This window comes from Ochotona princeps, chromosome 3, assembly GCF_030435755.1.
Source record: "Ochotona princeps isolate mOchPri1 chromosome 3, mOchPri1.hap1, whole genome shotgun sequence".
Lineage (NCBI taxonomy): Eukaryota > Metazoa > Chordata > Mammalia > Lagomorpha > Ochotonidae > Ochotona > Ochotona princeps.
In genome coordinates, this window is record NC_080834.1 from 99,509,476 (window position 1) to 99,518,475 (window position 9,000).

The following is a 9,000-nucleotide window of genomic DNA, read 5'->3' on the forward strand; positions in this document are numbered from 1 at the left end:
TCACAGGCAGTAGAATAGCTTGTTATACCAAAATGCCAGTTGCTTTGTACAACTCTTACTAACTGACACTCATTTATGTGAAAACTTCCTATTTTCATAGATTTAAAAAGGATGTTGTAGTGTATGGGAGCCAGGATTGTACCAAAAGATCTAAAAATGCAGCAGTCCTACAGGATCATTTCTTAAAGTCTACCTTTGACTCTAGTTCTAAGACTTAGAGAGTGTTTCACTAAGTGCAATGCACAGATCTTAATGAAAGCGTGCTAATTTGTGCTTTACTGTAGCACTTACGTCAAGACAGGTAAAACAGCCAATTTAATATTGTAAGCTAAATTGAATCATGACAATTTAGAATTTTCTACTTGAAAGAACTTGAGTGACTATGTGCTTTAGAAACACCTGTTAAACGTTGGCAGTATTCTTGTCAATGAGGAGACATAGTATCCTCGCTCTTCTAGGGTCAGTTATACTCCAAAGCCATGGTTATCTATTCTTAATTGTCTTACACTGGTTTGAGGTTGGTGAAGAATCTATTGTGAATGATGTATCACAGAAGACAGGGGGTTGAAAGCATTCCATGGGTGTGGCTTTTCTAGTCTCCTCAATTTCTCCCAGCAAATGTGTTTAATCTGGTATTATTCATCATTTTACATGTTCAGGATGGGGAGCTTAACAAGTCTATTATATCCTCAGCTACAGTTTCCTGAAATTATAGAGCATCTTCTCAAATGGTTGCAAAAAAAATGCCTATCATGAGCCAGACCATCTGGATCTAACATATGAGATTAAAAAGCAATTTACATGAAGACATCATCACTGTCTTGCCACATTGTCTGCAGTTGATACAGTAATGATTAGGCATCACATACCCACAGTCCTTTTGCCTAGGCATAAGGGCAAGCGGCTATAATGGATATGTGTGCTCAGCTGCTGTTTTGGGAAGAGGGTTCTGAGAAAAAGCAGATCTGGTCAAGTGTTAACACAAAAAAATGGAAATACATTAGTGTTAGAAATGTCATGATGCTTATAGAGCCAATAAATTCCACCTGCATGTGCTTTTTGTTGTTGTTTGTTTTTACCATATCCTAAGTTAATAGCTTGCCAAAGGAAACACACTTCTTCCAGACCTGGGCTGTGGCAACCATACCTGTCTGGCACGCCGCAAGGCATAGGCAGTTACTTACTAGCTGCTAGAATCAGAAACAGCTAATCATTTGAATTGTTGTCTCACAAAGCGAACATAAAGGCTTAAATGATAGGATGTGTGGGCACCGTGAATTGAAAGTGGCAATTATCACTGTATAGTTTGTGGGAAAGGTTTATTTTGTACAAATACACGAAATAGCGTTCACGTCCAGATTTTCCTGATGCTCCTCAAGGAGTTGTGAATGTGAATTTAAAAGCACAATCCTAACCAGTTTCATATAGTGTTTTTCAACTTTTCATTGTCTTCTTCAACAAAGAGACTGTATATTTTCTGATAAATTTTCTCAAATCTCAAATGAGTTGATGAACACTGCTTTCACTCAAGGATAATGACTAATTGAAAACTGTTAGGATTGTATTATTGCTGCAACCAGCACTACATAGATTCATTTTCAAATTATAACTGAAGAGAACTCCCCTGCTAGACCACAGCTCCCACTGGTAAGCAAGAGAATTAGGACTGGGCCACAGCACCTATTGGCACACGTGTGAATGGGGTTTGAGGGAAGGCCAGACAGGATCAATCCACAACAAGAACTGGCACAAGTGAGAGCCAAGACAGAATGTAGGCCAGTTTAAGTTGGACTGCAGCACCCCCAGTTCACATGAGGGCTGGGGTTGGGGCAGGCTGGACTAGACTGCTGTACCCACCAGAAAGAGGTGGGACTAGGGAAGGCTGGTTTCAGCCAGGGTATAGCACCTGTTGGCAAATGCCAAGACTGCATGTGGGCCATCTAAAGCTGGGTCACAGCACCTGTTGACACACACAAGACCTGGGGCTGGGAACTTGCATGGTAGGGGAACATTGGGGACTCACTTGCTGGACTGCTGCTTCCACTGGTGAGCATGAGAGCTGGGAATGTGGGTGAGATGGTCTGCAGGTGGGCCAGGTTGGGCTAGGCTGCTGACCTGCTGGTGTGCACAAGAGCCAGATGGGTATATGCCAGCAGGCTAGGCTGCAGCATCACCAAGGAAATGTTGGGACTGGATATGAGTCATGACTTTATAGACTTTTATGTACTGCATGCAGTATCCCCTAGCAGGTACAAGATCCAGGAACGGGAACACGCCTGGCAAAAGAATTGTGGACACTTCCCTGGCAGGATGTACCTATCACTGGTGAGAACACATAAAAGGGCTTGGGGTGGGCCAGGCTGAACAAGGCAGCTGCGTCTGCCAGCATATATGAGGCTCGAGTTTAGGGACAGGGCAGACTGACCTTAGCTACAGCACAGACAGATGTGTATGGTATACTGACTGAACTAGGCTAGGACCCAGTATATACCAGGGCTGCAAGCAGGCTGGTGGGGCTTAAAAGAGGTCTCTCTGAGTAGGCTGCGGTGCCTGCTTCCATGCATGAGGACCAGTCAATTCTTGTGAGTAGTGGTGGAACTGACCAGGGAGCTGCATCCATCAGTAAGTGTGTTGGCTGGTACAGGTGATGTACTTCACCTGACCCTGCACTGGCTGGCACACACAAAAGTCAAGTCCGAGATCACCCCAGGTGAGGTTTCTTTGGGGCCCAGCTAGACCACTGGACTCAGACTGTGGCCACAGAGAAAAATCACAGGATGTGTAGTCCAACCTTGGAGTACATGCAACAGAACTGGGCCTCCTCAGTTGTGCCTGTGCGGTGGACAGCTTGTCCAGATGCAAATAGGGGACATAAGAGCAAGCTCATTTAGGTCAGCAGGGGCCCTCAAGTACCCCATCAGAGGATGGAAAGCAAAACAAGTGAAACAATTCTCCTGGCCAAGCTTTGCAGCATGCTCCTGTGTCTGTGGATGAACTGACGTAGACTTGGTCAACCAATAGAACTTGGAAAGATTTTTTTCAACCCTGTTGTAATGAAACCAACAGCTTGTCAAAACTATCAAAGCCACCCAAGTGGCATCATCCAATGACGTCCCCCCATTCCCAGGCGCCGATGTAGTTTGACTACAAGCAGCAGCCTTCTCCCTCTTCTCCCCTGTGGACACAAGAGAAAAAAAATTAAAAACTGAAACATTTGTTCCACTCACCTTCTTCTGTACCTGAGCCTCCCCACCCGAATTAAAGGCCCACATGGGTGCACATCCCTCTCAACTATGTAAAGCATACTAAAAAGAAAATAAAATTTAAAAAAAAAGAAAAAATTATAACTGAAGAGAAGAAGAAAAAATCTAGGATTCCCTGTCCCTGCCTTTTTTCAACTTGTGGAAGAAATTAAAATAATAAGTATATTTTGCATTCAACATTTATTAAAGGGTTAAGATAATTTCTTTTGATCAGGGTTTTTAAAATTAGGAATGAAAATTAATAAGTTTTAAACAAGATTTTCAGGAGCATAGACTAAATTTCTCATTTCAGCTTTAAAGTTGCTTAATTTGGAGAGCTATCAGGAATTAGATGAAAGAAGTTGTATTATTGGTTCTTATGCATTTTTACGTTTATACTTTAACAATTCATTGCAGATTCTCTTTCTGTTGTCTGCCATATCCACTGATTTTCAGTTTTCTTACAAACTTGGTATGTTTGACACTGTACTGCTCGCTGAACTTAAAATGTCTTGTGGAAATAATAGGCCAATCGAGAGGGTGCTTTGCTGCACATTGCATTTGTGAGGCACCTGCAGTTTGGACCTTCCATTCAAAGTTGGGTATTTCCTGGATGACTCAGTGTAGTCTTTCCACATTTGAATTCTCTTCAACTTCTACTGAAATTTTTACCTTCACTCTGAGATACTGTATCCAAGATTGTTGTGGAGGACAGTCTCCTGCCAGGTTCCCCAACTTCTATGGACCGAGAATTTTTGGTCACCCCCTCAACCCTAGGAAAGTGATCAAATGGAGATTCTAACTTAGGAGAATTAACTAGAGCCTTCTGAGGAAAAGTGGCTTTAGGCTTGTTTACTTCTCTAGATTCTTGATTTCCTTTTTTTTTTGTCATATTATTTCTTAATATTTTGCAATCTCTCTGTTGCCTTTGGAAAGATTATTTTGAATGTGTTTTATTCAGTGTTCTAGTTGCTTTCAACAGACCACTGATCAAACAACCTGAGCCACCATAAGCAGAAACAGGAAATCTGGAAAATTAATCGATAATTCACAGTTTCTTTTTCAAAATATTGTGGTTATTCAAAAGATTAAAGAATAATGGATGTTTATATCCTGGGGGAAATGTTCTCCTTTCAGTGTATAACTTTAACCAGCCATGACACACAAGATATGCTCTGGCACAAACATTCTGCTTGTGAAAAGATTTCAAGAGTTCTATACTAATGACTAAATCACTTCAAAGTGCTCTGATTTTACTTGTGGGTTCCCAGGAATGTGCATCTCCCACAACTGCAGAAAGTCTCGCAAAATGCAGAAATGTGTCCTGTACAGGATCTATTTCACAATATGTGGCATTTTTTTTCTATGAGACTTGATCTTTCCATGTCTTTAACCAGTTGAAAAGCAATTTAGCAAACATCAATGACATGCACTCTTACCTCAAGAAAATTTCTTTCTGGAAGAGTATGTGGAATGCTTGTACATTGTCTAATGTCAAAATCTAAGCATTCAATGTGGAGTATTTTAAATATCTCTCTCTCTCTACTCAAAATTGCATCACATCTATTTTTCCCCCTGTTTGATTCCTGTGTCACAAATAGGCAAGATTGTCAATGAAATAATCCCCTTCCCTGTCGCTGTCCCGCAGTGATGGACTTGGTGCACGGAGCCGATAATAACACGCGTGGACCCCTGACTGGTGGTCAAAAGCCGAGGTTTATTAGTAGCCTCAGACTTTATACTCTGAGGGTCATATAGGATAAGGGAGGAAGTGCTGAGCTTATCAACAAAACCATTAATGCTTGTTTGGAACTCCTTTTGTCTTGTATATTCCACCAGGTGTTCTCATATACATATGCAGATGATATCCAATAAGGTATACAAAAGGTAGCCATTTGGTTATTCTCCTCCAAATATTATCCAACCAACTGTAGTCCTGTGCTCACTGACCTTTTCGGGTCACAATGTCCTCCTACAAATCCCCCTTCTGTGTTTTGTAAAATTAGGCCTGAATGATGTATGTAGGGGAAACATGCTCTTGGGAGAGCAGAAAAATGGGGAGAAACAATATTATTTAACCGAAAGCAGAGTGGCACAGGAACAGTGTAAAGACCAACATTGACATACATAGCAGCTGAGTTCAAACATAACATCAAAGTTCTTTACAGTTACATCTTGTTTAGCATTAACAGTTTTAAATTGATAAAAGCTTTTCAGGGAGATTCTTAACCCAATTTAAATTTTGCAGTTTATAGAGGTTAAGCACAGTTTTGCATTTAACAATTGAAGAATAGAAAAGTTTTAGGTAGGTGAGCAGGGAAATCCCCAACAACTTAGTGAGTGAGGAAGAATTTAACTCTACATGGGACTCACAAGCAACCCTGATGGTTGGTGTAAGAGAGGGCTGGGAGCCAAGGCTGGAACTAGTTAAGAACTAGAGGAAGCTCCTCCTACAATCCTTTTGTCTCTGAGTGCCTCCCGGGGCTCCTGGCTTAAGTTCCCAGGTCACCAGACCCTATGAGCAGGGTACTGGGCTGCTTCAATCCCTAGTGAGAAATCCAATAGGAAAGGACTGACCTCAGAGTTCTCAGCCTCCAAGGGCACTCATCTTCCTTGTGATCTCCTTGGCAGTCGGGATACGGTTCTCGATGTCCTTGATGAGGCAGATATCCACTGCTTCTGCAGCGAAAGCACATGGGAGGCCTCCGGGACTAGGATAGAGGTCTCCTCTTATCCTCCTGCTCCACCCCGAGATCCCCCTTGCTCTATACACACAACCTCCTTTAAGAGGGTGTCAGAGTCGTCCTTGGATGCCACCACAAATTTCTATGGCTTTTCTAATGTCTAAGGTCATTAAAATCTATAAATAACAAGTTACACTTAAAGTCTTCCTCAAACATTCTAAGAAGGTGGAGAATTTCTCTGCACTCCTGACCTGTAGTAGAACCAGAGGAATATTAAACAAATTTAGCTTTTCAGTTCTTAGAGGCAGCTCCACTGGGGGTTCCATCTTCTCCAGGGGCAGTGTTGAGTTCAAGGGAGTTGCAGCACTTTCGAGGTCAGATGAGCCAGTTTTGAGGATCCATCAGGAAATTCTAGGGACAAGAGCATAACCTTTCCCACGGATTATTAGTGTTTATCAAATGCATCATAATGTCAAGGACAGTTGCGCTTGATGCACCAATCTCTTAGGATCCCTCACGTCACCCGGTGTTGGGAGGGGTCTGGCCTCCTCCTCCTCCTCCAATGTCTCCTTGATGGCGATGGATCTTTCAGAATGAAGTCGCGAATTTGTCTTACTGCAGGCGCTTCCTCCAGTGAATGGAGTCCAGGGCTTTACATTACCAGCTGGCACCCACACAGGCTGCAGCTCAGTTTCTGGAAAAACACAAACAAACCCTCTTCCCACAGTTAGCAAGGGGTCAGGACCTCTCTACTTGTGAGTGGCTGGGTCCCTCCATCAAACCAAAGGCATCTGTGTTGGGCCTGCAAGCAGCCTCTAGTGACGCAGAGCTGGTGCTCACCAGGAGACAAAATCTGAACAAAATTTAAGGTGAGTAAGACCAAATTAATGCATTTACAGGGGTAGCATATTCCCCCCTCTGCTTTTAAAGCATAACTTTAACATCTTTGTGATTTTACAATCCTATCAGAAAGCTCTGGGCGTGGCTGCAGGTTGCCACAGCCCCAAGGCAACCTGCTCTTAATAAACAAACAGCAACACATGATAACAATTTGAAACAACTTTTTACAAAGGACAAAATGTTAAGACACACATGTATGCGCGCACACACACAGACACACACACACACTTTTGGAGACTTGAAAATATTATTCTCAACCAAGCTTAGTACTAGTGTTCACCAAAAACCAGTAAGTGAAATGCCATTAAGTCAATAGTTTTGAACTGAGAAACTCAGACAAAAACATTGATCATGCTATGAAATCCCTCCATCAATCTAAAATTGCAAATTTCAGTCTTCCCAGGAATACAGCCATGCTAAGAATACATAATTAGCAACGCAAACTAAAATTAAACCTTCACAACTCCATGGATGTATACAACGTTTTGACACAATAAAATTTTACTCCATTTGTTATTTGGCAATAATCTTAGTATAATCCAATAGCCTGGTCAACTGTCTCCACAAAACGGGAGATAGATCCATTGGCATTCTTGAGGCCTCGTAAGAATACCAAGGGAATCCCTAGGATTTGAAACCTTTGAATTCTTAAATGCTTTTTTAAGGATAGCTAAAAATATCTGAAACAAGATTTGTTGTTGACATTAGCATAACATATGATAGATTACAATTGGTTATTGATGCGAGATCATCACTCAAATATCTTTAAAACAAATACAAAACCTTGACACATTAAAGGCAGTGAGAGATTTGATAACCAGCCAAAAACACAAGAATTACATTAATACATGCAATTAATACATGCAAACACTTTGTAGACAATGAATATCACATTAACTTATACCTTGAAATAATCAAATAGTGTTCGAGTTCAATTTTATACCAAATTATTTATGATAAAATTTCACATTTTTATTAAATGTCCCCCCCAAAAACCCTCAGGATTTACAAAAGCCTAGTATCTTCTTTGAATTCCAAGCTCCCAAAAGTTGCAATGGATATACAGATGAAGTCAGTTTGCTAAACATCTACCACAACAAAAGACCTTGAAATTGGTGATTATTGTGAAAGCTAGCCACTAAACTTGTGAGAGGAGTTAGACTGGGTGGTAGGCAGTTAGGGTATTCTGGGTCCCCAAGTCATTTTTCTTCCCAAATATAAAAGGGTATTTTCCCCACCATGTCTTGGATTCACCAGAACTCGTCTCTCCCAAGACAAATGCATATCTTAATCGGGAATGTTCCCCCAGGAGACAAGGGTGACATTAACATATCTATTCCCCACCTGAAGCCTCCACCCAATTCTGTCTCCAGCCATTGCCAAGGGGGTGGACTTCAGACTAGCCTCTTTATCATTAGAAAGGGACCAAGGAAGTTGGCCAGTGACACCTTTTTGGCCTTTTGTCCCAAGGCCAGGTACCATGGAAACCAGGAATTTCCTTTGTTTATGGAGAAACATCTTTGAGGGCAACCTTTAAAAGATGCTTTCTCCACCATTAATATGGGTTTTTCTCTCTTGCCTTTCCCCCCTGCCACTATGGCAGAGGATCTCGAGGCCCCCTCCCATCACTAGGATGGGAGTCTACTTTCTCAACTATTTCTAATAAATCTTACTTTAAAACTAAACTGTGTCCGCATGAAAATTCTTCTTTCCTGCGAGACAAGAATTTGAGGTTGCTGCAGTACTCGGGGTTCAAAAACCCTACAACAGTTTTGGTGCCGTGACTCGGATCCTACCAGCGAAATTTCTCCAGCCAGCCTGCAAACATCCATCTCGTCGGACGGTGAGCAAAGCGGACTTTCTATCCTGTTTTTCGGAGACACTAGTTCTCCACAATTAGTAACTCTTGGAAAAAGAAACACCGGGTCCCTGTCGGCCAGTTAAATGCGTCTAGCGCGGCCGCCGGTCTTAAGACTCAGGGGCGAGGCTTGCTGAGTTTGGCTAAATTGATACCCTGGAACTGGGACACTTTTCTGATCTTTTCTCGCTGCCCGCTTCCCGTGGATCTGCGCCACAGGAAGGACAGGGAAAGCCTGGACAAGTAGGGGTCCTGGCCAGGGCACTCCCTGGTGTTCCCCGAAAGCTCATCGGCTAACCCTGGTTCCCACAAATGC